The 21,351-nt window shown below is 42.0% G+C and overlaps 1 protein-coding gene across 1 annotated transcript in view; it reads left to right on the forward strand.

Moving 5' to 3' along the window:
* The window catches only part of ANTXRL (ANTXR like), a 112,361-nt gene that overhangs the window by 7,531 nt on the left and 83,479 nt on the right, over positions 1 to 21,351 (forward strand). The window lies entirely within an intron of this gene.

Here is a 21,351-nt window from a genome sequence, read left to right on the forward strand (position 1 = left end):
CAAGAAAGCAGCATGAGGAGCAGAGCACGTCCTTTGGACACGGGGTCCCTGCACCTGAGAAGCTCCTTGACCAGGGGAAGATTGAGGATAAGGACCTTCCTCCAGAGCCCACAGCGATAGAAAGCCTTCCCCTGGAGCCAACACCCTGAATTTGGACTTGTAACCTACTAGACTGTGAGAAAATAAATTTCTCTTTGTTAAAGCCATCTGTTTGTGGTATTTCTGTTATAGCAGCACTAGATAAATAAGACAGCTGGCAATTTTTTTTTTCCTTCATGGCTTTATATATTTCATCCCATTGCCTCCTTGCTTGCATGGTTTCTGCTGAGTAGTCAGGGTTTAGTCTTATTGACCCCTTATCCCTGGCTCCTCTCAAGAGTCTATCTTTATCTTTGGTTTTGGCAAGTTTGATTATAATATGTCTTGGTGACTTTATTTTGGGATCTACCCTGTGTGGCGTTTGTTGAGCTTCTTGGATAGATACCTTCTCACCTTTCAGAATATCAGGGAATTTTTCTGCCAGCAAATCTTCAACAATTCTCTCCGTATTTCTTTTACCACCCCCCATCCCCCCCGCCCCCTGCATTCTGGTACTCCAGTCACTCGTTGGTTATTCCTCTTGATAGTTTCCCATGTAATTCTTAGAGTTTCTTTAATTTTTAAAATTCTTTTATCTAATTTTTCCTCAAATAAATTGGTGTCACAGGGTTTATATTTAGTCTGACTAATTCTGAGTTCCATTGCCTCAATTCTGCTCCTCTGACCTTCTATCGAGTTGTCTAATTCTGTAATTTTATTGTTAATCTTTTGGATTTCTAATTGCTGTCTCTTTATGGTTCCTAGCAGCCTGTTAAATTTGTCCCTCTGTTCTTGTATTGCTTTCCTGAATTCCTCTATTCTTTTGTCTGTGTGTTCCTTGGCTTGGTCTGAGTTTTGCCTTATCTCCTTGCTGATCCCTTGAAGAGCTCTGTATATTAATCTTTTGAATTTTAACCCCGGTAACTCCTAGACCTTCTCTTCTTCCATAAGGTTTCCTGGTTTTTTGTTTTGGTTTTTTGCTGGAGCCATCTTGACCTGCATCTTTATGTGATTTGATATTGACTGTTGTGTTTGAGCCATCAATAAGTTATTATATTTATTTATTGTATGTTTCCTTGTTGTGTCCTAGCTTTTTGTTTTGTTTTGTTTTGATATGCCCCAGCAGGCTGGCCGTTTGAGCCACTTTGGTTATTGGTGTCTCTGAAGCTTTCATGTCCTGTCATCATGAGCTGGTTAGAGCAGCTACTAGTGTGAGCTCAGGAGTCTGTTCACTTTTCTTGTGTGGATTTAGCTCAGATGTCCAGGTCATCAGTCACCGAGTATGTGGTGCAGATTCTCACCTACAGTCCTAGACTGGCAGGGCTGCGTAGGTGTGTTTGTAGCAGGAATAGGTATCTGGCTGCAGTTGGGGGCTATGTGCTGAGCAAAAGAGAGGGCTGATGGCTGCTCCTGAGTATCTGAGTGGAAGGCGTGTTCCTGGCCCCTAAAGCATGTAGGTGGGTAGGTTTCGCAGCCGGACTTTGGGCACCCAATGCTGTTGGCAGTAAGGACTGAGAGGCACCACTTATTCTTGGACTCCTGTCATGTGTGGCTGGATGGAATGGATGATACTGCAAGCCCTCATGCTGCTGATGTGGGTGGTGAAGACCCTGTTTAATGTGCAAGACAGTGTCAAATGTCCCCAATCTGCTACTCCGCTTTGGCTGCTGCAGTTGAAAATAGGCTTCAGGTATATGCCCTGTTCTTCTATGCTAATGAGGATCTACGATTTTGAATTGACCCACAAAGGTCTAGGCAGGGGTGAAGGGTACTACAAGTCTGTAAGCCCTTATGACAGTGCCTAGGCAAAGGGGAAGTGCCTGCCCTGAGTTCCCAGCGTAGGGGGCTTGGCATTAATGAGGGTCTGTAGTGTTGAATCAGCCCACACAGGTCTAGGCAAGGGTGAAGGACATTACAAGTCCGTGGACCCCTTATGCCAGTGCCTAGGCAAAGGGGCAGCGCCTGCCCTGAGTTCTCGGCTTAGGGGGTGTGACGATTTCTTAAAACCGTGAGACTAGTTTGGGTGCAGATAGCCCTTAGTTCTGGCTTAGGGGACATGGCAGTTGTTAAATACTGCTGGACTGGTATCAGAGTGGGGTGAGGTAGGATGTGGGCAAGGGAAAAGAGGCACTTCTTTGCAAAAGTCCCAGAGGGGAAGGGATTATTTTGACCCCGTGTGGTAGGTTAGATGCCTGCACTTAACTTTTGCAGGTCCAGCACCACTTTCCCTTGGCTTTGGAGGCTTGAGCAGACTCTTCACTGCCTGGTTTCTCCTGACGTGGTGAAACACTTCCTGAGCGCTGCTGCTCACCTCAGTCTGCATGTGCTGCCATTCCAGCCAGCATGGTGCCAGCTACTTTATGACAGGCACTTCTTTGCTGCTTCTGTGCTGTCTCTCCTTCCCCCTACTGCTCAGTCTGACTCCTCAACTTTGTCTTTGATGATCAGGGCTCCTAGATTTTCACATATAATCAAATCACTTGTTTTTTCAGGTCTTTGTTGTAAGAGGGACCACAGGAATTGTCTGACTATTCTTCCATCTTGGCCCCACCTCCTAGATCTTTTGTTTATTGATTGAGTTTCTTTCTAGCTGGTCTGTTCTTCACCGAAAATGATGTTCTGTAGTCTCCTACTATTATTATTATTTCTCTTTTCAATGCTGTTAGGGTTTGTTTTATGTATTATGGAGCCCTGTGATTGGGTGCATAGATGTTTACTATAGTTATGTCCTCCTGCTCTGTCAACCCTTTAATCATTATATTGTGTCCTTTATCCTTTATAGTGGATTTTGCTTTAAGGTCTATTTTATCAGAGATTAATATTGCCATTCTTCCTCTTTTTTGTTTGTTTTCGTGATATTATTTTTCCCATCCTTTGAGTTTTAGTTAGTTTATGTCTTTGTCCCTAAGGCGTGTCTCTTGTAGACAGCATATAGATGGATCATGATTTTTTTTATATACATTCTGCCACTGTCTCTTTACTGGTGCATTTAGACCATTTACATTCAGTGTAATCATCAATAGGTGTCAGTTTACTGTTCTCATTTTGATGTGTTTTTTATTGTTATTGCTGTGTTGACAGTTTCTTTGTTCTGCTTAATTTTCTGTACTGAATTCTTTTTATGTATTTTTTTTCATCTCATTGTTGATTTTGTGTTTGCTGAGTTATGTTTTTCTTCATTACAATTTTGATGGGTAGATTTGTTAGCTTCTTTTGTGGTTACCTCGAAATTTACCTTTATTTTTCTAAGTTTAAACCAGTCTTTTATTTCTTGATACCACCCTGACTTCCTTTCTGTATGGGAGTTCTGTGACTACACTGTTTATTCCCTTTTTTTTTTTTTTTTGACGTTATCATCATTTACATATTTACTTCTCTGCTTCCCTATTTTCAGTCTTTTAGCTTTGATTTGTTTTTGTGAATTCCCCATCTGGATTGATAACTTGTTGATCTGTCCTGCGTCCTAATCTTGGATTGTTGTCTGATGTTGGTTCTCTAACCAGAAGATTCTCTTTAATATTCCCTGAAATTTTAGTCTTTTTTTTTTTGGTCTGGTTTCTACAAATTCCTTTAATTTTTGTTTGTCTGGAAATGATCTAATTTCACCGTCATATTTGAGAGACAATTTTGTTGGATATGTTATTCTTAGCTGGCAGTATTTTTTCCTACAAGGCTTTATATATGTCATGCCATTGCCTTCTTGCCTACATGATTTCTGCTGAGTAGTCAGAGTTTAGTCTTATTGTATTCATTTATTACTAGCCACTTTCAAGATTCTTTTCTTTGTCTTTGGTTTCGGGAAGTTTGACTATGATATGTCTTGGTAACTTTCTTTTGGGGTTTACCCTGTATGAAGTTTGTTGAGCTTCTATGATAGATATCGTTTCATCTTTCATGATATTAGAGAAGTTTTCTGCCAGCAGATTTTCAACAATTTTCTCTGTTTCCTGTTATCATCCCTTGTTCTAGTACTCCGATCATTCATAGGTTTTTCCTCTTCATAGTTCTTCTTGTTGTTGTTCGATGCCATTGAGTTGGTTCCGACTCATAGCAACCCTATGCACAACAGAATGAAACATTGCCCCGTCCTGCCCCATCTGTACAACCATTGTCATGCTTGAGCTCATTGTTGCAGCCACTGTGTCAATCCACCTCGTTGAGGGTCTTTCTCTTTTCTGCTGACACTGTACTTTGCCAAGCATGATGTCCTTCTCCAGGGACTGATGCCTCCTGACACCATATCTAAAGTATGTAAGACACAGTCTCACCATCCCTGCTTCTAAGGAGCATTCTGGTTGTACTTCTTCCAAAACAGACTTTTTCGTTCTTTTGGCAGTCCATGGTATATTCAATATTTTTTGCCAATACCACAATTCAAAGACATCAGTTCTTCTTCAGTCTTCCTTATTCATTGTCCGGCTTTCACATGCATATGATGCGATTGAAAATACCATGGCTTTGGTCAGGCATACCTTAGTCTTCAGGGTGACATCTTTGCTCTTCAACACTTTGAAGAGGTCCTTTGCAGCAGATTTGCCCAGTGCAATGCATCTGTTAATTTCCTGACTGCTGCTTCCATGGCTGTTGATTGTGGATCCATGTAAAATGAAATCCTTGACAACGTCAGTCTTTTCTCCATTTATCATGATATTGCTCATTGGTCCAGTTTTGAGGATTTTTGTTTTCTTTAAGTTGAGGTGCAATCCATACTGAAGGCTGTGGTCTTTGTTCTTCATTAGTAAGTACTCCAAGTCCTTTTCACTTTCAGCAAGTAAGGTTGTGTCATCTGCCTAACACGGGCAGTTAATGAGTCTTCCTCCAATCCCAACGTCCCATTCTTCTTTGTACAGTCCAGCTTCTCAGGTTATTTGCTTAGCATACAGATTGAATAGGTATGGTGAAAGGATACTACCCAGACGCACACCTTTCCTGACTTTAAACCAATCAGTATCCCCTTGTTCTGTCTGAACAACTGCCTCTTGATCTATGTAAAGGTTCCTCATGAGCACAGTTAAGTGTTCTGGAATTCCCATTCTTCGTAATGTTATCCATAATTTGTTATGATCCACACAGTCGAATGCCTTTGCATAGTCAATAAAACACAGGTAAACATCGTTCTGGTATTCTCTGCTTTCAGCCAGGATCCATCGGACATCAGCAATGATATCCCTGGTTCCATGGCCTCTTCCGGACCAAGCCTAAATTTCTGGCAGTTCCCTGTTGATCTACTGCTGCAACCATTTTTGAATGATCTTCAGCAAAATTTTGCTTCCGCATGATATTAAGGATATTGTTCTATAATTTCTGCATTTGGTTGGATCACCTTTCTTGGGGATAGGCATAAATATGGATCTCTTCCAGTCAGTTGCCCAGGAAGCTGTCTTCCATATTTCTTGGCATAGACGAGTGAGCACCTCCAGCGCTGCATCTGTTAGTTAAAACATCTCAATTGATATCCATCGATTCCTGGAGCCTTGTTTTTCGCCAATGCCTTCAGAGCAGCTTGGACTTCTTCCTTCACTACCATCGGTTCCTGACACATGCTACCTATTGAAATGGTTGAACTCTAATTCTTTTTGGGATAATGACTCTGTATTCATTCCATCTCCTTTTGATGCTTCCTGTGTCATTTAATATTTTCCCCATGGAATCCTTCACTATTGCTACTCGAGGCTTGAGTTTTTTCTTCAGTTCTTTCAGCTTGAGAAACGCCGAGCGTGTTCTTCCCCTTTGGTTTTCCATCTCCAGCTCTTTGCACATGTCATTATAATACTTTACTTTGTCTTCTCGAGAGGCCCTTTGAAATCTTCTGTTTAGTTCTTTTACTTCATCAGCTCTTCCTTTTGCTTTAGCTGGTCGATGCTCAAGAGCAAGTTTCAGAGTCTCCTCTGACATCCATCTTGGTCTTTTCTTTCTTTCCTGTCTTTTCAGTGACCTCTTGCTTTCTTCATGGATGATGTCCTTGATGCCATTCCAAACTCATCTAGTCTTCAGTAACTAGCGTTCAGTGTGTCAAATCTGTTCTTCATATGGTTTCTAAATTTAGGTGGGACATACTCAAGGTCATATTTTGGCTGTCGTGGACTTGTTCTGATTTTCTTCAGTTTCAGCTTGAACTTGCATATGAGCAATTGATGATCTGTTCCACAGTCAGCCCCTGGCCTTGTTCTGACTGATGATATTGAGCTTTTCCATCATCTCTTTCACATATGTAGTCAATTTGATTTCTGTGTGTTCCACCTGGCGAGGTTTATGTGTATAGTCGCTGTTTATATTGATGAAAGAAGGTATTTGCAATGAAGAAGTCGTTGGTCTTGCAAAATTCTGTCATTCGATCTCTGGCATTGTTTCTGTCACTAAGGCCATAGTTTCCAACAATGAATCCTTCTTTGTTTCCAACTTTTGCATTACAATCACCAGTAATTATCAGTGCATCCTGATTGCATGTTCGATCAATATCAGACTGCAGTAGCTGATAAATATCTTCTGTTTCTTCATCTTTGGCTTTAGCGGTTGGTTTGTAAATTTGAATAATAGTCATATTAATTAGTCTTCCTTGTAGTCGTATGGGTATTATCCTAGCACTGACAGCATTTTACTTCAGGATAGATCTTGAAATGTTCTTTTTGATGATGAATGCAACACCGTATCTCTTCAAGTTGTTGTTCCCAGCAGAGTAGACTATATGTCCAATTCAGAATGCCCAATACCAGTCTATTTCAGCTCACTAATGCCTAGTGTATTGATGTTTATTAGTTCCATTTCATTTTTGATGATTTCCAATTTTCCTAGATTCTTTCTTCGTACATTCCAGGTCCTGATTATTAATGGATATTTGCAGCTGTTTCTTCTCATCTTGAGTCATGCCACATCAGCAAATGAGGGTCCCAAAAGCTTTACTCCACCCACGTCATTAAGGTCAACTCTACTTTGAGGAGGCAGCTCTTCCCCAGTCGTCTTTTGAGTGCCTTCCAACCTGGAGGGCTCATCTTCCAGCATTATATCAGACAGTGTTCTGCTATTCATAAGGTTTTCACTGGCTAATGCTTTTTCAGAAGTAGAACTGGCAGTCTAATACTTCTCTTTGTTTTGTTTTGACATCCCCAAGTAGGGTGGGCATGAGAACTGCTTTGGTTGTTGGTGTGGTTGAAGCTTTCACATCCTATCTCCAGATGGACAGAACAGCTGTTCTTGCAGGGGTATGGTTATTCAGGGCACAGCTGTCTCGGTCATTGGTCACCTAGTGGTTGGTGCCAACTCTTACCTACACTCCTAGGCAGGCAGGGCTGTGTGGGGGTGTTTGGAGCAGCATGGGTCTCTGGCTGTAGTGGGGAGTTATGTGTGGGGCAAGGCAGAGGACTGATGGCTGCCCCCAAGTGCCTGAATGGAGGACATGTCCCTGTCCCCTGTAACGCATAGTGGGGTGGGTAGTGCAACCAGTCCTTGGGTGCCTGATGTCATTGGCTGGAGGGATTGGAAGGCCACACTAATTCTCAGTCCCCTTTCCTGGGTGGCTAGATGGAGTGGGTGGGACCCCATAGTGTGGGTGGGTGAGGCCCCTTCGTAGGGGGCGGGACAGTATTGACTGTCACAAATCTGCAGCTCCTTCTTGGTTTCTGCAGGTGAAAATGAGCTTCAGGTGTATGCCCTGCTGTTTTATGCTAATGAGGGCATGAGGTGTTGAATTAGACAAAAAGGGACTGGTCAGGGGCAAAGGCCACTGCAAATCCGTGGACCCTGTACACCAGTGGCTAGGCAAAGCGGCAGGATCTCCCGACTGGCCCTGAGTCCCCAGCTTAGGGGGACTGATGTCATTGGCTGGAGGGATTGGAAGGGACTGGTGTCGAAGCAGGGTAGAGAATGGGTGAGGGGAAGGGAGTAGTTCTGTGCTGTGATGCCCTTGGTGGGGAAAGAGGTTATTTTGCCAGCGTGCTCAGTAGGTTGGGAGCTCATGCCTAAGTTTTGCAGGGGTCTATTGTTGCTCCTGTTTCATTCTAGAACTGCATGGAAATTCACTGCTTCGTGTCTGCACCAGATGTAGTGGGCCTCAGCTTGGGATGTTGTAGCTTGCCTCAGCCTGTGTGCTCTGTGCAGACTCAGCTAGCAGGGTGCTGACAATCTCGCGATCTGTAGTTCCTGTTTTCCACTGCTTTTGAGTTGTCTCTCCTTCCACCTGCTACTCAGTCCTATTCTTCAGCATTGTCTTTGATGATCAGAGTTCCTAGATTGTCATACATATTCAATTCAGTTGTTTTTTTTTGGGTCTTTCTTGTAAGAGGACAAAAGGATGTATTTCATTATTCTGCCATCTTGGCCCTATCTCCCTTTTTTTTTCTTTTTTTAAATAATATTTTATTGTGTTTTTGGTGAAAGTTTACACAGAAAATTAAGTTCCCATTTGACAATTTCTACACAAATTATTTAGTGACATCAGTTATATTGTCCAAGTGTATCAACATTCTCTTTTTTAAGTTTCTATGTGTACAATTTAGTGATTGATTACAGTCTTCAAGTTGTGCAACCATTCTCACCCTTCTTTTATAAGTTGTTCCTCCATTATTAACATAAACTCACTGCCCCCTAAGGTCCCCATCTGATCTTTCAAGTTTCTGCCGTCAATTCAGTCCCATACAGACAGTTCTTAAAAGAGCACGATATTCAAGGCAGTCTTTTTTTTTACTAGTTAATCTAAAATATTGTTCGATCCCAATATGACTTCTGGGAATACTTTGGTTTTAGGCTATGTCAGGGCAGTAGTTTCAGGAGTTCATTCACCCTCCATGGTTCCAGAAAGTCTAGAGTTAATGAAAAATTTAAATTATTTTCTGCATTTTCCCCCTTTTGGTCAGGATTCTTCTATGGCATCTTTGATCAAAATGTTCAGTAATGATAGCTGGGCACCATCAAGTTTCTCTGGCATCACGGCAAGGAGACAGCTGTTCAGAGAGGAAATTAGCCACACATTTCATATCCACCTCCTATCCCTAACTCTCCTTCTTCCTCTTTTGCTCCAGGTGAATGGAGACCAATTATTGTGCCTGCATTACCACTTGCAAGCTCTTAAGACCCCAAGCACTACGCAGTGAACTAAGAGGTAGAACAGAAGCACTAAACACGTTATTAGGCCAATTAACCGGGATGTCCCATAAAACCATAATCCTAAACCTCCAAATCAAGGAAGCAATCCCATATTTGGTTGTACATAAGCAGCCTCAGCAGCTACTCTTTCTTTTTGTCATTGTTATAAATCTATCACACAGTTTCTGCCTATTCAGCTTTTTCAGGTGTACAACTTATTGACACCAATTACAATAATCGGCTCTGCAACACTTCCTGTAATCAATGTCATTTTTCCAACACCGTTAACCCCTTTTTCCCCCTCCCTCCCACCCCTATTAACCTCTAATAAGCTTTGATCTCTATATGTTTGCCTTCCCTTGTCTTTTTATACAAGTGAGGTCATACAGTATCTGTCCTTTTGTGATTGGCTTCAAGCTCCATTCCTATTATAGCTTTCATCGAGACTTCATTTCTCCTACTAGCTGAGCAGTATTCTATTGTATGTACGCACCACAATTTGTTTATCCATTCATCTGTTGATGGGCAGTTAAGCTGTTTCCACCTTTTGGCTATTGTGAATAATGCTGCAATGAAAACTGGTGTATAAGTCTCCTTTTTGAGTCTCTGCTTTAAAGTCTTTTGGGTATATACCTAGGAGTGGAATTGCTGAGTCATATGGTGGTTCTATTTTTAGTTTTTTGAGGGATGGCCATACTGTTTTCCACTATGTTTTACGTTTCCACCAGTAATGGATAAGGGTTTCAGTTTCCCCACATCCTTGCCAACATTTGTTGTTATTTTTTTAATCTTAGCCATCTTTGTGGAAGTGAAGTGATACCTCGGCGTGGTTTTTATTTGCACCTCTCTGATGGCTAATGACATTGAGCATCTTCTCATGTGTTTGGTGGCCATTTGAGTGTCCTCTTTGATGAAATGTCTATTCAAGTCCTTTGCACGTTTTATGATTGGGTAGTCTTTTTGTTGTTAAATTGTCAAAGTTTTATATATGTTTTGGTTATGAGATTCTTGTGGGATATATTTTTTCTGAAGATATTCTCCCAGTTGGTAGCTTGTCTTTTCACTTTTTTGGTAAAGTCTGCTTATGAACAAAAGTTTTTAATTTTTATGAGGTCCCATTTATTATTTGGTCTTCTGCTGTATGTGCCTTTTTATTATTATTATTCTATTAGATAATCCATTGTTGAAAACTGAGCCTGACAGTGTTGCCCTTGCTTGTTCTTTTAAGAATTTTGTGATTTTAGTTTGCACATTTATAACCCTTAATTTATTTAGAATTTGTTTTTGTATATGGTGTGAGCCATGGATCCTGTTTCATATTTCTTCATGTGGAAAACCAGTTCTCCCAGCATCATTTATTGAAGAGACTCCTCTTTCCCCATCGAATGGACTCAGCACCCTTGTCAAAAGTTAGTTGACCATAGATGTGTGGGTTTATTTCTGGACTCTCAATTCTATTTCATTAGTCTATGTGTCTATTATTTTACCAGGACCAGGCTGTTTTGATTACTGTAGCTTCATAGTATGTTTTAAAATCAGGAAGTGTAAGTCCTCCTACTTTGCTCTTCACTTTCCAGAATGTTTTAGTTATTCAGAGCCTCTTGCCATTCCCTATAAACTTGAGGATTGTTTTTTCTATTTCTGTAAAGAAGGCTATTAGAATTTTGATTGCGATCACATTGAATCTGTAGCTTGCTTTGGGTAGTAATGACATCTTAATAGCAAGTCTTCCAATCCATGAACATCGAACATCTTTCTGTTTATTGAAGTCTTCTTTAATCTCTTTCAGCAGTGTTTTATAGTTTTCATTGTATAAGTCCTTCATGTCGGTTAGATTTATTCCTAGGTATTTTATTCTCTTAGATGCTATTATAAATGGAATCCCCCCCCCCGCCGCAATTTCTCTTTCAGATTTCTAATTGCTGGTGTATAGAAATTCAACTGATTTCTGTTTGTTGACCTTGCACCCTGCAACTTTGTTAAATTCCTCTATTAGCTCTAGAAGTTTTCTTGTGGGTTCTTTAGGGTTCTCTATGTATAGGATCATGTCATCCATGAATAGAGATAATTTTACTTCTTTTCCAATCTGGATACCTCTTATTTCTTTTTCTTGTCTTACTGCTCTGTCTAGGACGTGTATTGCGATATTGAATAGAAGTGGTGAGAGTGTCTTGTTCCTGGATTTCAAGGGGGAAGCTCTCAGTCTTTCTTCATTAAGTATAATGTTGACTATTGGCTTTTTATATGCTATGAATCAGGTTGAAGAATTTTTCTTTTATTCTGATCTTCTTGAGGGTTTTCATCAAGAAAGGGTGTTAGATTTTATCAAATGCTTTTTCTGCATCCATAGAGATGATCATGTGGTTCTTTTCCTTTGTTCTATTGATGTGGTATATTACAGCAATTGATTTTCTAATGTTGAACCACGGACATTCTTTTCTTCACTTTCTGGGTTTTCCTTTAATTCTTTGAGTATGTTTAATATTTTTGTGTTATAGTCTTCTAGTCTGTCCATTATTTGGGCTTCCACAGGGAAAGTTTCTATCAGTTTGATTTGTTCTTTCAGTCAGGCTGTCCTTTACTGTGTTTTTGTCTGCCTTGTGGTTTTGTGTTAAAACTGAAACATTTGAATATTATGATGTGATAAATGTGGCACACGGTCTTCCTGTTCCCTAGGCATAGCATTTTTTAACTCTTGAAGACTAATAATCCATCTGCGTAATGACCTCCCTTAGCTATTTTTCGGTGATTGCTTTTCATACATGTGTGTATACCTAGCACCCTGTTCTAAGCCCTTTTCCAGCTAGTGTTTTTAAAGAGATTTTCTTGTACTTCAGGGAAATGCAAAAAGCGAAAACAGGAAAACCTTCTCCCAGTCTTTGTAAATTGGCTGTGTTCCTGAGTCCTTCTTCAACACTTGAGCTGACTTGCAGCAAACTTGGTCTGATTTTCAGTAAGAATGGCGTGAAAGCAGAGGTCTCTCCCAGGTATGATGTACACATACATGCATCTCTGAGCATGTGCATGGCCCACTCAATTCCCCATATACATGGTGCCTCTGAAAACTCCAGATTCCAAAAGAAACACACACTTCCGTTTCTCCTTCAGCCCTTAGGCATTACATATATGCTCCAATCATACTGTTTACCACAACTGAGAATGGGTAGATATGGTGGTCACAGCCTTTGGGCATTGCCCATATCTCTCTTTTGCCTGTGTCAGTTCCGAGACACAAAGAGAAGTGCCCACTTTAGTCCTTTAGGCAGTTCAGAGCAGACCTTCACTATAATCTGCTAGTAAAGTATGCTCGACTTCCTCCAGACCCAGAGATCTGCCCCCCTTAGTAGGTGCACTGTCCACTGCCACCACATTAAGATGACAGAACCATCAGGCTGGGAATGGTGATGGGTTCAGCCAAGTAGAAAGCCAAAGTTTTCCTACCATTTAAAAGCCAGTCTTTTTCTTGATGTGGTGTGAGCTTAATTGTTGTATCCATTCAATTGCTTTTCAGATTTCTTAAGTTGATTCTACCCATTTCTGGTTATTTTCCTTGGTGATCTTTTGAAGAGGCTAGGTACAGCATGGAACTATTCATGTCATCATCTTCTCAAAATATTCCCAATAAAAGGCCTTTTAACCAATGAGACAGAGCTACCTCAGACCTTCCCACCAGAGTTGGCTGCATGGCACTCCCCCTATATCAGGAGTTGCTGCGGTAAGTCACGGAACCTGCATCTGAGTACAGAAAGGCGACTCATGCAGCTGGAGAAACTGGGGCCAGAACCACAGCAAAGGCTTCCAGCAGAGATGCAGTCCTGGTGGTCCCCAGACCTCAGAGGCCGCATCACGTGGTTTTTGCCCTTACCTGGCCACTGCCTGCCTCCTATCCTGCCCAGTAGAGAGAGTCTGTCCTGCAGGAGAAGGTGCTCTCAGATCATTGGTGTTTACAGTTCCAACCATGGATGGGCAATGCCCAGTTCTCTCTCTAGCCTCAGAGTGCAGGGTGTAGCTCTGCCTGAGTGCTGTGCTCTGCCATACTGTGCTTTTTTTTCCTCACAACTAGCATGTGCCATTTCCGCCTTGCTCTTTTGTCTGTGTCCTGTGTGCTTCCCTCTCCTGTCAGGGGACTAAACACATGGCACTGTCCCTTCATGATCTTGCTGTCCTCCTTGACACTTTGTCTACAGGGAAAAGGGAGGGTGGAGTCTGTGGCTGATTTGGGACCAGAGTTTAGTGTGCAGGATGCTCATTAGGAGTGTCTTAGCATCAACACCTGTAGATGTGGATGGGAGGAAGTAGTATTAGATGGAGCTTTCGTGCAAGCCCCACAGCCTCAGCTCTGGAGCTGAAATGTTCCCTTAGAGCTGTCTGGAGTTGGGTCAACATGGCGGCCTCACCATCATTCCAGGCAGCCACCTTGGGAATGGTATGACCTTGGCCGGGCAACTCTGCAGCTGAGGCCATCCCAGAAGGGGATTACAGTGAAAAACTCTAGCCCTTCTTTGAAGGGGCATTCAGACCAAGGTTTGTGTGTCCCTCACAACATTTCTCCTAGCTCAGGTGAGTGAACAAAAAGGGCTAGGCAGGCCAGGTGGTTGATGTATGGTCTCCCTTCCAGAGGGCCTCCTCTTTTCTCTTGTTCTTATCTCATCAAGACACCTTATAACCCTCCAAGGTGCTATCTGTGGCTTAGGTGCTATCTGTGGCTTAGGTGCTAGGTCTTTGGGCAGAGGGCATTCCAGCCACTCCATAAAGGTCAGGGCTAGATGAGGCCCTTGGGTCCAGCCCTGAGACCTGCTCTCTTTTCATCCTGAAGCATTCTTGGCCTCCCCGAGTTTGGAAGGTGCCCTTTTGCTCCCCCAGCCCAGGATGCCCTTGTGGCCAGATCTTTCAGCCCATAGGGTTTCAGGGGCCTCTCTCTCTAAGCTGTTTAGTACCCCAGCAGCTCACTGTATCCCCATGCTGGGTGGTAGCCCCAGATGGCTTTTGTGTTCTGACCTCTCTAAGTTCAGATGATGGAAGGATGGGGTATGGAAGCTGGGAGTTTAACCCCCAAAGATATTTCTGCCACCGTGTTCTATTTGCCTGGATTTAGTGATTCACAGCTCAGAGAATGGTTAGGATCTGTAGATTGTGAAGACTTTATAGATTGTCAGACCCACTCTCCACGATGAGTGTCTGCCTGAGCTCACACATCCAGTGACAAGGCATGCACTCTCTACCAAGCCATTTTATTCTTTTTAGAGAGAATTCTAAATTTTATATAACTGTTGCACGTAACAGCATTTTTTATACCATGCAATAATGTCCTCATGTATGATAAAAAGACTCTGCTATCCCCTTAGCAATACATTTTTCCCTTTCTTATCGTTGTTCATTTTGTTTTAACTACTGTTGTGTTCCCCAGGAATATTTTCTGTTTCAGGCTGAAAAGTCCCTATTCTTTCTGTCTTTCTGTAATTTTTGGCTCTTTCACTCCTTCCCTTCAGCCTGGTCCTTTGATTTCAGGCCGACCTAGCCACTCTGCCTTGTGTCGTACAGTGCTCTGATCCTTCCTTCATTTAGCTCCACAGCTCAATCCTCCAGGGAGGTGGGATGGTTAGTCGTGGAAGAGGATTAAACTGAGGCACAGAGAGGCTAAGTGGCCTGCCCAAGAGATTATGAAGGGATTCAAACTTGGGTCTTCCAACTCAGAGCTGCCTGGATCCAAAGCCTATATTATTTAGTTTTTGTTTGTACTTTCATTTATACATTTATCAAGGAAATACTTAAAGTAATTTTAAAACTCAAACACTGTTACAACAAAGAACATGAGGCTTGTGCCCCTCCTCCTTCAAATCGTCCAAGTTTTTCTTCTGATAGTGTCTTAGGCTGGGTTCTCTAGAGAAGCAAAACCAGTAAAGCGTATAAATCTATATAGGGAGAGATTTATATCAAGGAAATGTCCCAAGTCCATGTATCAGGATAGAGACTTCTCTCAATTCATGTAGCCACAGGGGCTGGCAAACCCAAGATTGGCAGGTTGGAGAGTGGGGCTCCTGCTCTGTGAAGATCAACAAATTCCAAGATCTGCAGATAAGCTGATAGCTCAAGTCCCAAGAGGCGGAGGTCAGAGGAACAGGAGGCATTGCAGGGTCCAGAGTGAGCAAAAAGCCAGAAAGTCTGCTTATGTTTGGATGCAGGCTACACCCCTAAGGAAACTCTCTTTCAACTGATTAGCTACTCAGCAGATTCAGTCAAGGGAATGATCACGTATAAACACTGAGAATCATGGCCCAGCCAAGTTGACACACAGTCTTAACCATCAAGTAACACACATGTACTGACTACCATTTCTTGCTTTTTAAGGTTTACCCATTATCTCTTGACTTCTTACTGTGGAGGAAGAGAATTTAGCTTTCATTAGAGCTCAGCTCCTGTACAGGAATCTGCCCCTCCCATTTCCATTCTCCCAACATCGTTATATCACTTTGGGTTAAATTAAGTATTAAGGATGAACTATCATTATTATGAAAATATTGTTTGCAACTGAGCTATGTAGTGTATTATGATTTCATTTCTTAATTTTTCCTAGTGTTCATATAGCTGTCACCTGTAGGGTTGGGGAGCGGGCGAGGCTTAGTTTCCTATTCTTTTTATTATTTCCTTTATATAGCTTCTCATTTTTTTACACATCATTTTAACTCTCTGAAAATATGAATTAGAGTTTTGTTTTTTTCTCTCTCCCTCCCCAAGTCTCTATGCATTGCTGTTTTTCTTCTAAATTTCTCCAGTAGTTGTTAATGTTTTGGTTTCAGTTTGTTTTTTTTTTTTTAAATCGGCTGTTGTTGAGAATGTACACAGCAAAACACACACCAGTTCAGTAGTTTCTACATGTACAATTGAGTGACATTGATTATATTCTTTGAGTGTACAACCATTCTCACTCTCCTTTTCTGAGTTGTTCCTTCCCCATTGAGCTTTCTTAGAGCTCAGGAAGACATTTTTTACTAGTTAAGCTAAATTATTGTTTGGTTTTTGAGAGACTTCAGGGGTTATTTTTGGTTTAAGACTTAAAGATTATCTCAGAGCAATAGTTTCAGGAGCTCATCCAGCCTCCATGACTCATAAAAATATGGAGTCCATGAGCATTTGAAATTCTGTTTTGCATTTTCCCCGTTTCGATGTGGATTCTTCTGTAGTATCTTTTATCAAAATGTTCAGTAGTGGTAGCCAGGCACCATCCAGTTTTTCTGGTCTCGTGACCTGAAATTTTAGTAGTGGATGTGTTCCCCAAATATCTAACGATCCTCATCCACCATTCTCATTTAAGAGCAGGATGTTAACATATGATGACAAGCTCTGCATACCAGCAACTCACACAGTTTGCATTGTTTCATGCTGCCTCCTTCCTAGGTACCTGTGGGTCTCCTGTGATCCTTTCTCCTAACCATGCTGGCTTTTTTAGTTGTTCTATACATTAGACCCTCTTTCAGAATCATCTCAAGCTGGAAGCTTTCGCAGACTAGGTGAATGGGTTGAAGGCTTTTGCTTCTCATAAATCTTTTAGGAGTTTTTCTTCCCTGGAAGATCCTTTTTACTTAGGGAAAAAAGAGAGAAATAATGAGAAGGGAAGGTCCCTGGGTGACATAAAAGGCTTATGCTGGATGGTTAACCTCAAGGTTGATAGTTCAAACCCACCAGCAGTACTACAGAAGAAAGGCCTGGCAGTCTGCTTCCATAAAGATTAAAGCCAGGAAAAGTCTATGGAGCAGAATTCTTTGCAACGCATAGGGAATACACTCAATAGTTTTTTGGGTTTTTTTTAGCGTTTTTTGGTTTTGTTTTTTAAATGAGAATGGAAATTCGCAGTGCTACCATTAGTTAGGAAAATAAATGGTTTTGCGTATTAACCTGGGAGCTGCCAAAAGCAAACTCTGTATTCTAAGTTGGCTTTTAGAGTTTAGGGCTTTGCTTTCTAGCCATTGTCAGCCACTCTGGCATCGCCCATTGTTCCTGTAACAAGTGCAATCAGTAGAGATTTGGTTTGGCAGTTCATTGTTGTTGTTTGTTAGGAGCCATTGAATCAGTTCTGACTCATAGCTACCCTGTATACAACTGAATGAAACACTACCCAGTCCTGCGCCATCCTCACATCCGTTGTTATGCTTGAGCCCATTGTTGCAGCCACTGTGTCAGTCCATCTTGTTGAGGGTCTTCCTCTTTTTTGTTGATCCTCTACCAAGCATGGAAACCCTGGTGGTGTAGTGGTTGAGTGCTATGGCTGCTAACAAAAGAGCCAGCGGTTCACATCCACCAGGCGCTCCTTGGAAACTCTACGGGGCAGTTCCACTCTGTCCTGTAGGGTCGCTATGAGTCAGAATCAACTCGACGGCAGTGGGTTTGGTTTTTTGTCTACCAAGCATGATGTCCTTCTCTAGGGACTGATTCCTCCTGATGACACGTCCAAAGTCTGTGAGACAAAGTCTCGCCATCCTTGCTTCTAAGGAATATTCTAGCTGTACTTATTCCAAGACAGTCCATGGTATATTCAGTATTCTTTGCCGATACCATAGTTCAAAGGCATCAATTCTTCATTGATCTTCCTTATTCATTGCCCACCTTTTGCATGGCAGTTACAGATGGGTTCATATTCATGGTAGCTGTGGAAAACTGCTTGATGTGTCTGAGCCTCAGTTTTCTAATATGTAAAATGGGAATAATGCCAATATTGTAGAGTTGTTCTACAACTGTAAATCATGTAGGTAAAGCACCCTGTACATAAGCGCTCAATAAATGATAGTCGTGGTATCAGGAGAATCATTTAGTCCATAGTTTCCTCACTGTTGACAGTTCTAGATGCAATCTAGAGTAGGCAGTAAGGATGGTGGAAAGGAGAAGGTAGCAACCTTGGGTATATGGGAATCACCACATACAAACATGACAAGATGTATAATTTTTATGGATACAGTAATTTATGGAGGAGGGAGGAAGGGCCTCCTGGTGGGTCCCTCTAACTTCCATGACTTATAAAAGAGCCAACACAGATCGAGGGAGAGAGTACCGCTAAGGGGTGAGGATTCCTGGGTACCAGCTTCGACTTCACCACTTGATGTCTACAGGACCTTAGACAAATCCCTTAAACTCTGAGCTTCCCATTTCCTCTCCATAACCTAGAATCATTCCCATTTACATGCTGCTGTGCAGATCACAGAGCTGTGGGATTGAAGAGACCTTCAAACACTGGGCATGTAGGGCAGATGCGAGCAGGTTCGCACCTAGACAGAATGTCCTAAATCCCCTGCCCCCTTCAGCCTCCTCCCTCTCCATCCAGGCACCAAATATCAGATGGAGACATTTTTCCATTTGTCAGATGAGAGAAAGAACCTGCAAGTGGGGATGTGAAGGGCCTATGGTTTTGTCTGCTAGTCAGGGATGATGATACAAGGACTGCAATGGCCTGGGAGTGCTCCTACGCCTGCCCTGGAAGTGCTCCTACGCCTGCCCTGGAAGTTCTGCTTTGAAAAGCCTTCAATGCCAGGAGTGGCTCAGCTTTTCAGGCTGATGAGAAAGCAGGAAAATAAAAGGGTCTGAGTTGCCCATCCTCCCTTGCTGAGAGAATCTCTTCCTACTCCTGGGTGCAGGGATGAAGGAGTGAACAGGATTTGGGGGTTGTATTAGTTTCCCAGGGCTGTCACAACAAAATACCACAGATCAGGTGGCTTATAAGAACAGAAATTTCTTGCCTCACAGTTCTGGAGGAAGCTGCTCCTAATTCAGAATGTTGGCAGAGCCATACTTTCTCCGAATACTTTAGGGGAAGATCTTTTCTTGTCTCTCCTGTCTTCTGGTATCCCAGGCATTCCTTGGCAAGTGGATGCGTCTTCACATGGCCATCTTTCCTCACCTCTGTGTCTCTTCTCCTCTTTTATAAGGATTCACTCATACTGGATTAGGACCACCATGCTCCAGTATGCAGAGCCCTAGGTGGTGCAAGTGGTTCTGTCTCTCTACTATCCTAAAGGTTGGTGGTTCAAATCCACCCAGCAGAGCCATGTAAGAAAGGCCTGGGGATGTATTTCCACAAGATTACAGCCACTGAAAACCTTATGGAGTGCAGATCTATGAAACACATGTGGTTGCTATGAGTTGGAATTGACTCCATGGCAATAGGTTCTTTACTCCATAGGAGCCCATGTTAATTTAACTGATAATATCTTCAAAGATCCTATTTCCAAACGGGGTCATGTTCACAAGCAGAGGTGTTAGGACTTGAACATGTCGTATTAAACCACAGTTTAATCCTTAACTCGTGTCTTAGTTTTTAGTTCTACTATAACAAAAATAGCACAAGTGGGTGGCTTTAATGAACAGAAATTTATTTTCTCATAGTTTAGGAGATTGGAAGTCTCCTAAGATTGGAATTCAGGGCACCAGCTCTTAGGGAAGGCTCTCTCTGATCCCTCTGGGGGAAAATCCTTATCTCTTTCAGCTTCTCTTCATAGGTTCCTTGGTGATCTCCAGAAGGCATCGATTTTTACCTATTTGTGCTTGCTTTCCTCTGTGCCTAATCTGTTCTTTTTATATCTCAAAAGTGATTGACTTAAGACACACCGTACACTGATATGACCTCATTACCATAGCAAAGAAAACACTATTTCCAGGTTGGATTACATCCACAAGTGTAAAACCCATAAACTCATTGAGGTCGAGTCAGTTCCAACTCATAGCGACCCTATAGAACAGAGTAGAACTATCCTATAGCGTTTCCAAGGCTGTAATCTTTACAGGAGCAGACTGCTACATCTTTTTCTCTGGGAGTAGCTAGTGGGTTCAATCTGCAGACCTTTCAGTTACAGCCGAGCATTTAATCACTGAGCCAGCAGGGCACTTATTCATAAGTATTGAGGTTAGGATTTACAACACATATTTTTTTAGGGCCACAATTCCATCCATAGCAGAGGTACAGTGAGGAAGGTTGACAAGTCAAAATCAGGCTTGCAAATGAATCCCTAACCTAAGGGGGCAGGTGAAGCCTCACCAAGAATCCAAGAGTTCAGCAGGGGAGTTTACAGGGTAAGCCTGGGTAACTCTCTGAGCCTGGGGCTGCTGCTTTCCAGGGGCTTTTAATAGGAGCAGTGCAGAATAGCTGCTGTCCCTCTCCACCTAACTACACCCCTTTAATGGTCCAGAGGGGAGCTGACAACTGTGAATGGTTATTCTCAAGGGCGGAAGGGGACCAGGAGAAGGTAGTCACATATCAGAACTGCTTCGGGGCTTTTCCAAACAATTTATCCAACAGAAAGTGGAAATTATTGAACAATTTTATTAATATCACACACAAGTAAAATTTTGCTGAAGATAGTTCAAAAAAGTTTGCAGCAATACATCAACAGAAAACTGCCAGAAATCCAAGCCAGTTTTGGAAGAGAACATGGAACAAGGGATATCATTACTCATGTCAGGTGGATCTTGGCTGAAAGCAGAGAATACCAGAAGGATGTTTATCTGTGTTTTATTGACTGTGCAAAGGCATTTGATTGTGTGGATCATGACAAGTTATAGTAACATATCAAAGGATGGGAATTCCAGAACACTTAATTGTGCTCATGAGGAAACTGTATATAGACCAAGAGGCAGTCATTTGAACAGAACAAGGAAGTACTGGCTGGTTTAAAATCAGGTAAGATGTACATCCGAATGGTTTCCTTTCACCCTACTTGTTCAGTCTGTATGTTGAGCAAATAATTCGAGACTCCTGACTCTATGGAGAAGAACACAGCATTAGGATTGGAGGAAGATTCATCAACAACCTGAGATATGCAGACAACACAGCCTCACTTGCAGAAAGCGAAGAGGACTTGAAGCACTTACTGATGAAGATCAAAGACTATAGCCTTCAGTATGGATTATACCTCAACATAAAGAAAACAAAAATCCTCACAACCAGACCAATGAACAAAGTTATGATAAATGGAAAAAAGATTGAAGTTGTTAAGGATTTCATTTTACTTGGATCCACAATCATTGCCCATGGAAGCAACAGTCAAAAAATCAAATGGCATATTGCATTGGGAAAATCTGCTGCAAAAGACCTCTTTAAAGTGTTGAAAAGGAAAGATGTAACTTTGAGGACCAAGATAAGCCTGACCCAAGTCATGATGTTTTCAGTTGCCTCATGTGCATGTGAAAGCTGGACAATGAATAAGGAAGACT

The sequence above is a fragment of the Loxodonta africana genome, chromosome 16 (genome assembly GCF_030014295.1).
Source record: "Loxodonta africana isolate mLoxAfr1 chromosome 16, mLoxAfr1.hap2, whole genome shotgun sequence".
Lineage (NCBI taxonomy): Eukaryota > Metazoa > Chordata > Mammalia > Proboscidea > Elephantidae > Loxodonta > Loxodonta africana.